The sequence below is a fragment of the Amia ocellicauda genome, chromosome 3 (genome assembly GCF_036373705.1).
Source record: "Amia ocellicauda isolate fAmiCal2 chromosome 3, fAmiCal2.hap1, whole genome shotgun sequence".
In the NCBI taxonomy this organism is placed as follows: Eukaryota; Metazoa; Chordata; class Actinopteri; order Amiiformes; family Amiidae; genus Amia; species Amia ocellicauda.
In genome coordinates this window covers 3,519,915-3,536,209 of record NC_089852.1, presented here as the reverse complement: position 1 = coordinate 3,536,209, position 16,295 = coordinate 3,519,915, and the positions used below count along the sequence as shown (strand labels likewise).

The 16,295-nt window shown below is 38.1% G+C and overlaps 1 protein-coding gene across 1 annotated transcript in view; it reads right to left on the bottom strand.

Moving 5' to 3' along the window:
• The window catches only part of fgd (faciogenital dysplasia), a 59,123-nt gene that overhangs the window by 26,084 nt on the left and 16,744 nt on the right, over positions 1–16,295 (bottom strand). The window lies entirely within an intron of this gene.

Sequence of the window (16,295 nt, the reverse complement as noted above, 5' to 3'; positions counted from 1 at the left end):
GTGGTTATAGTGTAGAACATAAGAGCATAAGAAAGTGTCCAATCAAGGGGAGACCCAATCGCCCAATCGTGCTCGTTTGGTGTCCAATAATATCTAAGTGATCAAGGATCCTATCCAGTCTGTTTCTGAATGTTCCCAAATTGTCTCTTCAGCCACATCGCTGGGGAGTTTGTTCAGATTGTGACGCCTCTCTGTGTGAAGAAGTGTCTCCTGTTTTCTGTCTTGAATGCCTTGAGGCCCAGTTTCCATTTGTGTCCCCGGGTGCGTGTGTCCCTGCTGATCTGGAAAAGCTCCTCTGGTTTGATGTGGTCGATGCCTTTCATGACTTTGAAGACTTGAATCAAGTCCCCATGTAGTCTAATTATAGCTAAAATTACATGGATGGTGCAAACTGTCTTACCAATTAGGAAGTTCACCCAGAACAGTATCTGGTTCTGACAGGACTCTGATATGCTGTGTCAACAAACACATACTGTATTTATTTTTTTAACCACAGCAAAATTATAAATGATAAAAACTGGTTTATCAAAATTATGTGTACACATGTATGCCTGGTAATGTTCTGGGAAATTTTTTATAAATAGACTAATGGTGGTGCAGTGTGGGGAATCAGTGAAAGTTAATATTATTCTGCTGACGACCATGTTTCTGGTTCCTTCTCGTTTTAGTTTCAGCTTTGATAGACCACAATATTTTGTTTTACCATTGAGATTAAGCAAGACGGGACAAAACAACTGGACTCGACTTCATGCTATTCCTAAAGCAAGCATGACACCTTTAAATACAACTGAAATTCCCAAGGTTACAAGTAAATGAAGATATTGCTCAGTGAAAGGAAATTGTATTAGTACAGAAGAAAACTCTGTCTGAATTCAACTTTTCACTTCACTGATAAAGATGCTTCAGTAACTTAATGTCACATTGTTCCTGAAGTTCATCCATGAAGAAGCCGAGTTAATACTCACTTATGGGCCATAGCAAAGAAAATGCTTTTACACACCATAAACTCCAGAGTCTTTGGCTTAATGTCAAGAGCCGTATTATCAGCATCGGTAGCTTCTTGAAGGATTGTGTGAATTCATTTTTTTGTATTCTTTTTTTACAAATACTGTTGTTTCTAGAAGTGCTGTCATCAGTTCCTGGTGAAGTGCAATGGACCATGGGTAATCGATAACTCAGTGAACCCTGTGAACGTATCTACAGTAATGATTGTTTGAGCGCTTCACTGTTTTGCATATATTTAAGCTTACAGAAATAATCCAGATGCAATTCCACTGGAAAATAAACTCCACATATTGCTTGATTGACTGTTTTAGAGACATGCAAAAAGGAAATATTATAAAAATCAGGAGAAGGAGAGAGTCACCAAACTTTCTTTCTGTGAAAAAATACTACATTTAGGACTACATTATATTATTATTGAGTTAATGACAAAGAATGCCTTGAGAGATGTAGAAAATACATGAGATGTATACATAGCTGTTTTTATATATAAGGTATCTTTCATATACTATAGTTTCATGAGGGATGTTCAGGGCCATGCCTTAGCTTTCTGTTTGATACTGCTTTGTGTTTTACAATATGTACTACCCACTGAATATTTGCCACATTCTGTCAATCTAGTCACAAAAAATCCATTAATATGAAAAAACCTGAGAATATAAATATAACTTCATTTTTTTAACATAGACAACCTTTTAAAATGTAAACCATATAAAAACATAATGTAAATGGTATCTGTGTAGTTCTGTCCCAGAGTGCAGTGAAGAACTAAAACAAATGCAATGCTGTATTATTTATTCATCTCCTCAACGTCTCTTAGGAAACGCTGGTGTCTGAACAAATGTATTTGAATAGGTGCCTTCTATCTCTCAAGTAATTAATTGCACATCTTTCTTCAACCACAGAACAAAATCAATACTGTCATAGGGATCCATTAATGTTCAGAGATACTACACAGAAGATCAGAGCCTGTCAAAGCCTTTTGCAAACCTTTGTGGTGTATGCCAGGTACCACACACGAGAAGGTTAAAAAGCAAACGTCCGTGAGTTCTGATTGCACGCTCAGAAAAAAGGAAATAGTCTGTCGTAGTAAAACCCCCAAAGCCTGTTATCATTGTACAGATGAAACGCAGTGACAATCAAAGGGCCACACAAATAGATAGGGCCTTCAGGAACTCGCCATCAAATGCATTCAAATAAAGAGCACCGACAACAAAGGGAAATAACTGGAGCAGCTTCACAAAGGGACATTACATTTAACTCTTGCCAGGATGACGTGCAATGAGTTTCACCAACTGCTATTCAGATGTTAATGTTGAACCCTAAACATTGTCAGCTAATCACTGACCCGGCGGGGGGATACTTCCTCAGCCGCACAGGGCAGCCCCCCGAGTGGCACTACTACGTGGAGAGAATGATATGCAAATGAATAACAGATCATGTTTTGAAAGAAGACAGATGAGACAGACATGTTTATTTCATCACACAAGAGGTAACATGAAAAGTGCAGTTTCATACCACAGGCTACCTTCTTAAAGAAAGCAAAATGAAACAAAAAAACAAACACTGCGACTTTGAAACAGCTACCCTATAGATATTATATCCACAACAGTAAGAGCTTTTTCAATAACCATATCATCATACATTTACTGCTGCCAGTAGTCCTACTATGGCCATATAATACCTGTATCTACACAAGCAGAAAAATTCTAACAACCGAGATATCAAGTTCCATAGCATCAGCAGGCAGACATGAAGGCAAGATGAAACAGGAACTCATACACCTCCCAATCTGCACAAATGACTTCCTTTTGTCCTTGTATCATGTGCCAAAGATCTGCGTTGCTCAGAATAGCAATAAGATCTTCCTGAATATTAATATGGTTAGGAGTCCATTGACTGCTTCAAACTAAACTGAGTGGAGATGGAGTCATAGAAATATGATTGAGCTGAATTAGCAACAACATTAAGTTGATAACTAAGACGATCTCACAACTGGATTTCTTTATAAGATTTAGGGCACAAATAATGTGTCCCATTCTTTTTTATTGTGACTGGAAATACATTCAGTCAAGTCTGGGCTAAAAAAGTTCAAATCCCGGATGACAAACTCTTTTTCAAAAGAAATATCCCACTAAAGAAGGTCATCAGCTGTTTAATATTTAACTAGGCATGGGCTACATTGTTTTTAAAGGTTTCTCTTTCACAGTTTACAACATGAAGTTAATCTGTGATTAAAATGGGGTATTGCTTTGAAGTTAATCACTACTCGAATCAATGAGTAATCTATTAGCAATAAAAAGTTCAAACATTATTTCTGTAACTATTGTCTAGACCTTTGAGAGAAAGGAGAAATGAAGATTTTGTACTTACATATGACAGGCTGCACTTAAGTACGCCCCGTGTGAGGAGATCTCCTGTCTCCAGTGGTGTTGTGAGATTACACAGCCACTCCACACAGCAGCTGTAAACCCTGCCGGGACAGAGAGAGATCTCTTCCCTTTTCTGCCCACCTGGATTGTGCTCGACGCACTGCTGGAGCGCTGTTGCCAGGAGAGCAAAACAGCGATCTCCATACCTACCAAACCTGCTCGACAAAACCCATCCTCAGCCTCCAATGTCAACAGGCGTTTCAGTAATTTGAATTGTAAATACACACATGAAACTCAGAGGAGTATTGCAGCGTGGCAAAATACCTCAGCTCCTCATTGAGCACTTGACAGTTAAGATTCATTTCCTTTTGGCACCGTTTGGTTATTTTGACTATTCAAAACAGTGTGTGAAGAGAAGAACGCAGACCTGTGCTAGATGTGTGAAGGAGAAAAAAGCAGGAATGACATGGTGGCAACTGGGAGCTGTCAAATAAATGATCAAATGTATAACATAAGAGCCATGTTTTGGGTAATGCCAGACTTCATAATAAACATACAGTAGCTACTATATATTACCCCTTTCAGAGAACTCTGAGTCAAGTGTAACAATGACAAATAATCAAAAGTAAAGCACCGGCTTCCAAATTTGATACAATTCAAATATTTTCCTCGGGTGTTACCGAGATGAGTCAGCAACGTTATGAGACTGTAAACACCCTGCCATTATCAAAGCTCTGACGATCATGTTTCTCCATCGTTCAGAGAGGGTGAGCTGTCTCTTTGTCAGCTTCTCCTACCATTCTGTACAGGTTTTGGTATCACCCACATTTCTCAAAAACCTCCAGTAGCCACCAAACCCAGAAAGTCAACAAACCAGTTCGCTACTAAAAGCAAAGATGTTGCCAAAAAATAACATTATTCTATGCACTAACATCTATGTTGTCACCTGTTCTTACAAACTAAAAAATGCATAAATGACACCCTGAAGAAGACATAAGACAATATTGTTTGAGCTTTACTTTGACTGAACTGAGTGAGAAATGTGGAAGTTTACCGAGTACATGATACCAGTGTAACAGAGTAATTAAACATGAAAAAAAAAGTACTTCAGGAAGAACAATTTCAAAAATCTCATAACTATGTACTGCTAACTAAAATGACAATGCCTTTATTTGTTTCGCTCTGGAGACTGTCCCGTCCCACAAGCATCGCTATATTAAAGACTGGCGCTCCGGGAGTGTCTGTGAGCAATAAGGCGAAGCTCAATATTGTATTTCTTCTGTTAAAAGGCTATTAGGACAGAGAAACCTTTCAATGCTCTCCTGTTTCCTCATCCCTTTAGAAATAGATTCCCCCGATTGTTTAATGTATCTCTCTACATCAGAAAGATGGAACAGCCCTTACTGTGCAACATGTAAAATATTCACCCATGACTGAAACAATGTTGTTCTGCTGTGATTTTCTTTAATATTACACTATTGTTTCTTACTCGCGACAGCAGCTGGATTTACACACAGACTGTCAAACGTAGCACACGTGGATTAGAACAGTTATTTCAAAGTTGATTATAGCTACGGCAAGTTTTTCCAATACTGTCTGAAATGTCGGGGAAATTATGCAGTTGTGTGAAGTCAGGAAAGTATGGAAACAACCGAGGTCCACTCCACCTGTCACCCTGGCTCCCTGGGGCGCACTTCCACACCCTCGCCCTGTCACCTCTCCCCCATTATTCTGCTCAGTAACCCATTCTCTGTGGACGCGTCCGTCACTTTGACAGGTCCTGCAGGCAGCCTTTTGAAACCGCTTATTTCCCTTAGGTCAAATACATTCCTCCACACTTCCCATTCGTGCCTAATTGTTTAGTCCCCAGGCAACGGACTGTGTATAAAATGGTACATTACATTAAAATGTTGTCTGTTAATTGCTTAACCTGTCCAAAAAGGTTACACACTTTATTTTCTGTATGACTATGAGTTCCTGAAGAAAAATATATTGATTTCCATTAATGGATAATGTGCCAATAAATAATCTCAGTGTACTTGTATAGGCATGCAACATATCAAACAGCACTACATTTTGCATCTTTCAGCTATTTTGGAAGAGAAGTGTGCACAACCTTCACACTAACTGGGTTTTAAAACAGGAAATGGAACAAACTTGCTCCTACTTCTGCTCCAGGAATGACGAGGTAAAAGAGGAGAATTACAGAATGACCCACTTTATATTCAGCACACACAGTCCGTCTGCTAAACAGGTTGCTAGAGTTTTCTATCACATCCATGGGCTGGGGGTGGCAAGGGAAGCCAACACGTTTTGATCAAGTGGATAAGAAAGTCAGACTTGGCTTTTAACACAAGGCAATGCGAAACGACAACTTAGCACTGCCTCTGCTGTGAGGGATGATGTTTTATCACACATCATTTCGAAATCCAAAGCTGTGATTAAACTCTGTAAAGAGATTGTAAATCTAAAGGTTGCCTATTTTGCATAGTTGCCACTGGAAAAAAAATCACAGTTGAAATGCCTGCACTAAAATATTTTGTTATTAAATAAAGTTTAAATGCCATTAATTGCACATGTGCACATATCTGCGGTCCCTTTGGGTTCATTAAAAGACCATTAGCTGTTTCAAGGACATGTTTTGAAGGACAAAGTATACATTATTTATTGGACATAAAAATATTCAACAGATACGTTTTAAAGACAAAACGGAGGAGTTTTATCTGATACTGGAAAACAAAACGTTGCCTGACACACATTCAAATTTACCAGTCACTCTTAATTTTTGCCAACAGATGATTTTTTCTTAATAAAGCTGAATTTTGCCATAACAAGCAATCTGATCTTGATTTGCCTCCATTATTTATTATTAGATGGTTTACAATTCGTAAGCATTTGATCAAAAGCACCAATTAGTCCTAAGGGGGGTGGGGGTTTAGTGAGCAACATATTTATAAAATGAATTTCTCAATAGTGCAAGACTCATTCTCCCTGTCTGTTCTGATATAAACAATTACTCATTCAACATGTTGCTTAAAAATATATATTTAAACATATAGCAAATGTATATTTAAGTAGAAAATTATATATTTGTACGTGGATGCAACTTGAACATTTCTGAATTGGAGAGCAAAGACAGTAATAGCGATACTTGTCAGCCAAAAGCAATACTGTCTTCCAAGTCTAATTACAAAGATGTTTCTTGGCAACCAAGGTCATTTTATCTCCCAAAGGCACCCCCCCCGTCGCTGCCCTCAAAAAGGTGAAAACACACAGCTTTCTAAATGCCAGTAAAGATTATTCCAGCTTCACCACTGAAAGCCTTTCACCTTCAAATAAACAAAAGACCTCATAATCCCAACATGAATTTACAGCCTGCGTGAACCGGACACCTGTAATTTCACATGTCAGCTTCTTCAGAGCCCTGGTTGGCTTTAAACACAACTGTGGTAATACAGGTCCTGTCCGCTCGTGGGTTATTACAACTGCAGCCGATACTTACAGTTAACAGAAACAGGGAACATTTATATGTAAGTGCCCCAGTGCTGTCTGATTGTTACTATGGTGAAATGCTTTTCAGATTGTGCTATGAATGTCAAAGAGGAACTAGCATTCCCCTAACAATGTTTTATACTTTTAATAATAAATGTAAATGGTACAACACTGTAATAAGGGAAAGAAATATTCTGATGAAACAAGATATGTTTGGTTGTTTTTAGGTTCTTGAGGATAAGGAAAAACACACACATTCCTCCCCTGACAATTCCTAAATATATGTTTTAATCTTTTAAGATACCAATGCAGTGTTGATACACTTTAACAAACTGCTCAAGCAAGAAACAAACTGTCCTGTAGATGGATTAGTGAATTAGGCTTTAACATAAGATACAAGTGCCCAGAATTAATACAGTAGGCACTAATAGTCCTTGTAATTGACGTTATCATTAAAGTATACAAAGTGCACAGGCAGAATTGCTAGCGGTAATAAAGATTAAACATTAATAAAGGAGAGATACATACCCAGCAAAGACAGCCCCTACAATCTGAACAAGAAAATACAGAGAGCAAACACAGAAAGAGCAAAAGATACACAACTACACATTTCCCACAGGGTGAACCTCTGACCCCTACATCACACCGGTGTAAAGTATAAACAGTTGTAACTCCATTTAGTCCAGAGAAAGTGCTTAATCCATCCTTTCTCTTAAACAATCTGAGAGCTAGATCCCTAGTGTATGTGCATATAAGGTATTGTTGGAGAGAAAAATAGACTGCTTAATAGGGGGGTTCGGTAGCAACAGGACAGTAAAATCACATGCTGTTCAAATAGGCTGTGGAACAAATCAGACTGGCTATTGGATTTCATAATCAATATTGGACCCATAGGGCTATAAATAGACATACACAGTTACAATAAGTGAAACTAGAGTGGATTTCTGGATAGTTAGGGATATTTAACATAGGTATGCTGGCTATAACGTTATACTATTGGAATGCTAATATGGACTAGTTTTGATTGTTTAATTGTTATGTCTAAGGCAGATTTAGACATACATTATCCCATCATAACATAAAAAGAGTTGAGGAAGATCAACACAGAGCTTTCCTGTCAGGACACGTCTCCTCTGTGTTGGCTTTTCATGCTGAAATCAGAAAATGTAATATTCATTTTCAGAAGTGGGTCAGACCGTGCATCAATAAAATGTCCCCAGTTAGAAGATAAGTCTGAATAATGTATTCCTGCAACAAGATGACTGAGCTGAGAGATCGCAGTAGTTGGACCTTTTGAAGTCCACAAAGCATGAGTAGGCCGAGATTATCACACACCACTTCAGCTCAATCAGTACCCATTCGGAACAAAGCTGTATTTTTAAGTGGGAAAAATGAGAGATCCATCTTTTTCTCATATGCCAAAATTAGTCAAAATGTGTACCTCTTTTCTATATTTAAAATATATTAAATATATTTTAAATATACAGCTCTGGAAAAATTAAGAGACCACTCCAAGTTCAGAAATCAATATTAAGTGGTCTCTTAATTTTTTCCAGAGCTGTATTAATTGTATGTGTTGCAAATACATTGCACACATGAACCTCCCCACATACTTTCAAAATATAAGTGAAATATAGGGATCACAAACAAAAATATATTTCAAATATTTCCCATATTCTTTAAATATACAAAAAAGGGGCATGTTTTGGCCAGTTTTGGTGTATAAGGATTACACACATCTACAATATATTAAAAATATATGTTTGTTCCATATGGGTTTATAAAGGAATGTAGGACAGATTGAATTAAAAATAGACTCGTCTAGAGGCAGCGGCTGCACAGGAGTCTTGCCAGTCTGATTCTGTGTGCATTTACTTCAGAGACGGCCTGGAGCAAACGGCCTAGACTTCCTCCCCTCCATCACTACAGGGACTGCACTGACTAGCAGCCTGTCACAGAATGAACACCACTACTCGTACCACACAGCGTCCCTTTCTCTATAGGTCTATGACCGATATCCAGCTGTAAAACTGATTCCTATCACAATGTTGCGTAAGTGTAATGTGTACATTTACAGTTGTATTTACGTTGTATACCCATGTTGTATGGGATACGTGTGACAGTGCTGTGACGAATCATATTAAACCCATAACCCTGTTTATAGTGTCAGATTGTTAGACATGTTTCGATGGTGTCTGAAATGCCAGAAAATTTCCTGAGAGCTGCTCCTGGTTGCGAAGGCTGCCAAACATCCTGACTCTACAATTAGTCACTTCCTAGAAAAATACAGCCTGCTGGTCGAGACTTAATTGCACCCTTCGCATCTCTCCGCGGGGTCGGCAATGACATTGTCTACATTGACACACACTTGTCTCCTGTTTCGATGCATCCGGCTGCCCAAACTGCACCCCGTCAGGGGGGGTATTAATAAGCTTGAATCCCAGGCTCCAGGGTTCATGTACAAATCCGGCCTCACAATATTAGTTTTCTGAAGAATGAGAAAGATCCACATTTGGCTCTATTTTTACATTCCTAAGTGGAGCAATATTTTCCTACGTCTGTGTAAGATCAATGGGACGGACAAAAATAGCTGTTTAGAAACTTTTCTGTGTGCACAACTGCTGCACGGCCATTTATGAATGATGGATGTGTTGTTTTAAGCTAATTGTTTATTTAACTAATAATAAAAGGAAAACATATAAAAATTAAAATCAAAACCTGATTTTTGTTCAAGATCAACCCTGCCCCCCTCTAATGGATTTATGCTTTCAAACCAGATTGAATGCTGAATAGTGCATAACAAATACACTGATGTCACAGTTTCCTTTTAAACAATTTTCTTCTCATCTCCATTCTGAGAAACGTGGGAATTAAGGACAGGCTGGAAGGAGATCTGGGAGCTTTCCAGTATTAAAAATGTTCAAAATCTAATTTGACCAATTGATATTTGTCTGGCGTGCCCCACTCTTCCTCCAGTGAGCCTTATACGAATATCACGATATAATAAACAGCCTGCATTGAAAAAAGGTGTCTACATCTAATCCCAGATTGAAGAGAAAGACTTAATTCCCTGCTAATGGCTGCCACTTGATTTGTGGGCATCCTGCACTCATGCAGAAGAAATGGAAAGGCTGTGAAAGTATGGATTGAGGGTGTAGACAGGAAACACTATACAGCAATATCTTTTTATATACGCTCATCACAGTTTGCCCTTGAGACTTATACGGCTGCCTTGTGAGAAAAAAATAACCCGTCCTAAAACGTAAAGGCATTATAAAATGATAACAGCAAGACATAGTGCAGTGAAAGATAGAAAATTAATGTTTACATTATCTAATTTGTTAGAATGTAATATGTGTAAAGCAGAGGACTTTCAGGTTAATTCTCAACGATAAGTTATAAACCTCCCTGCCAAGCATTAAATTACATTTTTTAAGGAGTCACATCCAACCATGGTCTCTTGCTTAGTTATCTTATTTGTTCCTATAAAGTCAGGAAAAATGAAGGAACACATTTTCCAGGATGTAAAACGTCCTACTGAGAAAAAAACACAATGATCCTGGATTTCAGAGTGCAAGTCACATCAAGCAATTTTGTCTGAATATACGCATATTCAGCTCAAAGTACCTCAGTGCCAAACACAAACCTTGTGTATCTCAAGCTGTGTATTTCAACAGCCCTGTCTTAAGGGCTGCCTCCTCCACCCCTAACCACATACCAGGGACAGAACTCTAGTATGTTTGCACTTGTTCACTCATTTGTGCTAGAATGTATAATGATTATATTTTGTACTGTCTGTATTTTACTGCACTTTTCAATGTTTTGAACATGTTTCCTGGGAAACTGTAAGTCGCCTTGGGTAACGGCATCTGCTAAGACATAAATAATTTTTAAACGTAAAATATTCAATTCAACTCAAGGTGACAAGCATGTTTGCTGGACACAGTTTTGAAAAGTACACGTCTGTTTTTCCCCTAAGCTAGTCGTATTGCTGTAAAGTTCAGCAAAAGTTCAGCTCCTTGTTGGAGACTATTGACTGATCAGGGTGAGCAACTTGTTCGAAAACAAAGATGTTATTTTCAGCAGGTGAGAAAAAATTCACCCACCCATAAACATTTCGCTGAGGGAACAAAAAACTAAGCAAAGAAATCATGGCATTTTGAGTGTAAACCCTCAGTACGCTTGCATGGGTCACTGTGTACATAACAAAAACACTGCTCTCTCAGAGCTGTGTATAATATATGGGTCAATTACTTTGTCATCTGTGAAACAGAATGTAAACCCAAATATATCTAATATAAGCAGTATGTTATATTAATGTTCAATTAACAGGTTAAAAAAAAAGAAAACTAGGATAATTTGACTATAAAAGAAGAAAGTTTTATGTGAAGGATTTATATGAATTATATTTTATTTACATGTATAATACATTAATGTACATAAACTGTATTGTGTTTGCAGAATCATATTTTTTACTTCTGTTGTCTGTTAAGATGTGAAAGCATTTGCCTTGGGCCTCAGAAGCCAGTATCAGTAAAATTAAAGAGTAGCCTAAATTACCACTGGTGATTTGCAGCGCTGACAGTAGGGGACGAGTCAGGAAGTACAGGGAGGGTTTCAGCTCTCCAACAACAAGTTTATCTGTCCTTAGAGAGCTCCATTTCCAAAGAAGTCAGAACAGGGCTTAATTACAGATCTGTCCATCCAGTCACATGACACACTTTACAGAAAGCACACACACCTGGAGCGAGAGTGGCACGTCAGGTCACATCACACAAGTGCAAAATTACAATGCAACAATAAAAATAGAATTAAAGTGCTGCCAAATTATATAAATCAATCATTATATTTTTAACATCAAGAGGATGATAAAGAAACACTTTCACAAATACGTTGTCAGGTCTGTTCCCCCTTATCAACACATGCTTACAAAACAGCTGTATTTTATTTAGTCTTCTCATACTGAAATACCATTCAATATGTTGTTTTTGAGATGTGATTAACATAAATGTATTATGAAAACTGCAGTTTAGAAGTGTTTGTGATTGGCATAAGACCCACTATTCATATCCCAGTATGATACAACTGGATGACACACAAAAATACATCACTGTCTCTAAAGAGAATAATATTCCACATAATGATGTTGAATATCTGCAGATAGCACAGTTAATATAAAATAATACATGGAACCCAGAACTGCATATAATTCCCTGCCTATTTAGGGTAATCTTTCTGATTTCAAGCAATACTGCCTGAGGGATCAACTATCTTTTTTCTTCTGTGGAAATGTAAAAATTGAAGGTGAGCTGAAAATGAAGATAGGAAATGATAATATGAACGATCTAATTAAAATGGCACAAATAAAAGTCACTGCACATTACAGCTTTTTTTAATGTCATAAAAACATAGAATGTCACTGACAATTACTGTATCCAGTCATTCTGGCAAGTAAGACAGTACAGTGACAAAAAAGATGCATGTCTAGACAGAAGATGTGGAGTAGCAGAAGTATGATTGTATTCGGTTAGGTGTGTATGTTGTTTGTGAAAATATGCACAGCTCCCGTAAAATTCTGCACACAGATCATTCCCCCATTATTATCACCAATCATTAGGAAAACACAAGAACGTTGCACACTTTAAACGCAGGCTTGAGAAAAACGACAGCATAGTAATTACAAACCATTCACACCCTGGTGGCAGTTTCACATTCAGACATAATATGACAGCGTTTGGTAATTTGAGTCTAATTACCCTCTTATTGCTGGCAATAGAGCTGAGAATTAAGAACTTTTCTTTTTCCTCCATGTATTGATATTGCATGGCATTGCTGACTTTAAAAATAAACTGCCACATTCCTCTTACATTGCAGATTGAACACCCTTCAGCTTCGCAAAGGAAACTCACAAAATAGGGGCCATTCACGTCAATGATTTGATTTAAATTCAATCAGCAATCTAGCATTATCATTTCCAGACATTTAAAAGATCATCTGTTACAATCACATCGATACAAATTCAGATTGATGTTTGCAGATATTTAATGTTTCACTTCCTTTCTTTGAAGTTACAATTTCACAGAACCTTGTTAGTCTCAGTACTAATAAACAAGTATTACTTTTGTGAAAGTTGCAAGAAAACAAAACAACAATTAGCCTTTAAAGATTGTAAAATTAGTAACTAACTGAAGAATGTTGTATCTATCCCAATCTCTACACTGCAAATAATATTATCCTTATGAACTCCCTGGATTAATCCTTACCACAAACTCACTTTATTTTCCCCCTCCAGACTATCATATCTGTTTTCAAAGGCTGATTTTCTCCTTTTATCACTTTACACCTATGATGTCACCCCGGGCTCATCTTTAAAGCGAGATTCTCCTCCTTGCTTGCAGCTAAATAATTCATCTTCTGAAAGGATTCTGAATATTGGAAAAAGAGCAATGCTGCTCCCAACACACTTAACCAGAGACAGAAAATAGTGATGCAAGAAGCCTTTATACCTCTACCACCCATTAAACAGCACTGCTTGTGATTTGGCACTCTGTAATTTAAACAAAATAAATATATAACACACACACACATATAAAATACCTAGCAAAAACACAGAATGGACCTGCAGGAATATTTTGAGCTCCACAAATATCAGAGAGAGCAACATTAAAGAAAGCAGTTAGATAGTGCCCTTGGGGTAACTAAAAAACAGCTTGATTCAAACATCTACAGTTTCACTGAATAAGCACTGAAAGCCCTATGGAGCGCATGCCTTTACTTTTATAAATACTATCCCATTTTGCCAGTGGAATTAATTTGACTGAAAACAAATACTTACTGAAAATAAATACAATTTAACTGTCTAAAGGTAAGACAGCAGTGGCATTTCTGAGATCAGGGTTTTAATGCATCTTTATGTGTTGTTATGGTGTATAAGCAAGATAGACTACTCTTCCAGATCGACTCTATCATAAGCAACTTTTAAAACTTAATGTAAACTTACTAAATAATGGCTGATGTATAAACAAAGCATTTATGCCCCTTCAGTTTTTATCACAAATGTAATTGAAACATCAACTTTAAGTGGCTACAATAATCTTTGTATTTACTGTGTGTGTATTTATATATATGTGTGTGTGTGTGTGCAGGTGTATGCATGTGTTAGAGTTGATTACTCATTATAATTATCTTTCACAAAGTCCTTCAAGCATCCTGACCTGAGCTCCAAATTTTAGATCACTGAACTTCAGTACTTGTGTGTAAGACAAGGCACGCTTTGTAAAACAACTCGTCATTAATGCTTTTGAGTGACAGTCCTGATTGGTATTATTGTCCTGGTGACCGAACGCAAAAGCTGGAGGTTCGTGGGCGTCTTTAATTACAAAATAAGAACAAAGCACATTATTCTCACGCGGTAAAGATTCCAGCGCGGCCGAATACAAACATGCAAGCTAACGAAAAACAACAAGCAACCTATTTAAATTCACATGAAGTTCACTGAGGGCAGTATAATTCTTATTAGCATGACAATGCCACTCAAGAATTCACTTCAGAGCTGGACACAAAATGAATACCATCTTTCTAATAATCATTGTTATGGTGGGGGTTGTTAATTGTTAATTCCCTAGTGTCACAGTTGTGAGGAGACAGTTAAGCTATAGACGGAGGTGGAGACATCCTGGGAATGGCTATTTTTACGCATTACCAGCAGTCCCACTATCTGATATGATCTGAAATATTTCTGTCAACGACCTTCCTGTCATGGAAACGCAACCTACATGTCAGAGTCCTCCCACAAAGAGCAGGTGTGCTGGAGATGAAAGCAGAGAGTCTGTGGCCTAAATTAAAAGTCATCTCAGCTCTTGATCCAACTGATGTTAGTGAACTCAATCCGAGGAACAATACTGTGAATCTCGTACTATTATCAATCCCAAGATCCCCATCTCTAAATCTAAGCTGTTTAACCCGGCCCCAGGGAGGACGATAAAAGGATTTTAGAAAGCCCACGTGCAGTGATACAGTCACACATCCCCTTTAATTATAATACCATTAGTGGGGAACCTGTTCACTAGCAATTTATTCCCATTAAACTGGCATCTTATTATGCACCATACTTTATGCACCAATTCTGCATTCCCTTAAACTTTCACGGGTCACAAAATAGCGTTTTGAGTCGAGGAGTCGTGAAATAAGGTATGAGAGAAACCCAGCCGGAGAAGAGTGGATTGTAGGGAGCGAAGCCGGTGGTGCAGCAGACACTTCACCCGATTAACAAAACGACCATCAGATTAACCTTGAATGTCAACACGGACGCATCTGTCTGCATGTGGACTTCCCTTGTGGATCCCGTGAGAAATTCGGAGGTTTACAGTATGTTGCTGCTCGGAAGCATGTCAGGTTCGGCTTTGATTGATCTGGGGTCAAAAGGGCAGTTATTAAGAGTCGCCAGCCATGAATGTAAAGCAACGGGTAAGGGGACGCTTGCAGCTGGTGCCAGTTGCCTTGGAAACATTAGGGCCCACAATGTGCAAAGCCCACTGTGAGATAAAACACACACACACACACACACACACACACACTCACACACACACACCTCTTAATGACACCGGCTGCCCTAGTTGAGCTGAAGTCATGTATAAAACACCAACGAAAGCATCAGTCCACCTCCTATACTATCCCCTGCATTCAACCATGCATGCAATGCCCTCCTTTCAAAGTAAATAAAGGAAGTGTCTGCAGAACTGCTAATGTTACTACTTTGATTACAAACATTCTGAGTACAACACTGTGAGATAAATCCAATCAGAGATGACCCCCTGTTAACAAATACTACCGTTGCAAAAACCCCATAGCTACACAAGTCTGACAACTCAGGCTGATTATTCCCACACCAGGGTTAAGAGATTATAAAATCAGTTCAGTTCAAAGTGAAGGTGCAAAATTAAACTCTACGACCTACTGAAAAGTCTCCTTTGGGTTCTTTTAAAAATCGTACATTTATAAAAAATGTCAGTCATTGAAGAAAAAAAATAACCACAAACAAAAACCACATTTAAATCCAGCATTTATATTAAGTAAAGGCAGCAATATTAGCACATTACTGAAGTTGGACCCCACCAGTGAATGTGGTCCTGTCACAAGCACCATCTTAGATGTGAGTTCAGGCAAGGCAGAGAATCCCAGAAAGACACATATTTGCAACAGATCGCAGCGTGAACGCTTACCATCAACTCACCAGCTTAGCCTGCACAGCCATCTGCTTGTTGTTTTCCAAAAGCTCCTTTAAGCCACTGTTACTCTCATTGCAGCATTAAAAAACACACACACACACATATATATATATGTGACAATCCAAGAAGGCACAAATACTCCAGCAAAAGAAAAAGAACCTTAAAACATCAGCACCAAAGAGGAGGAAAATCAATGAAGCCA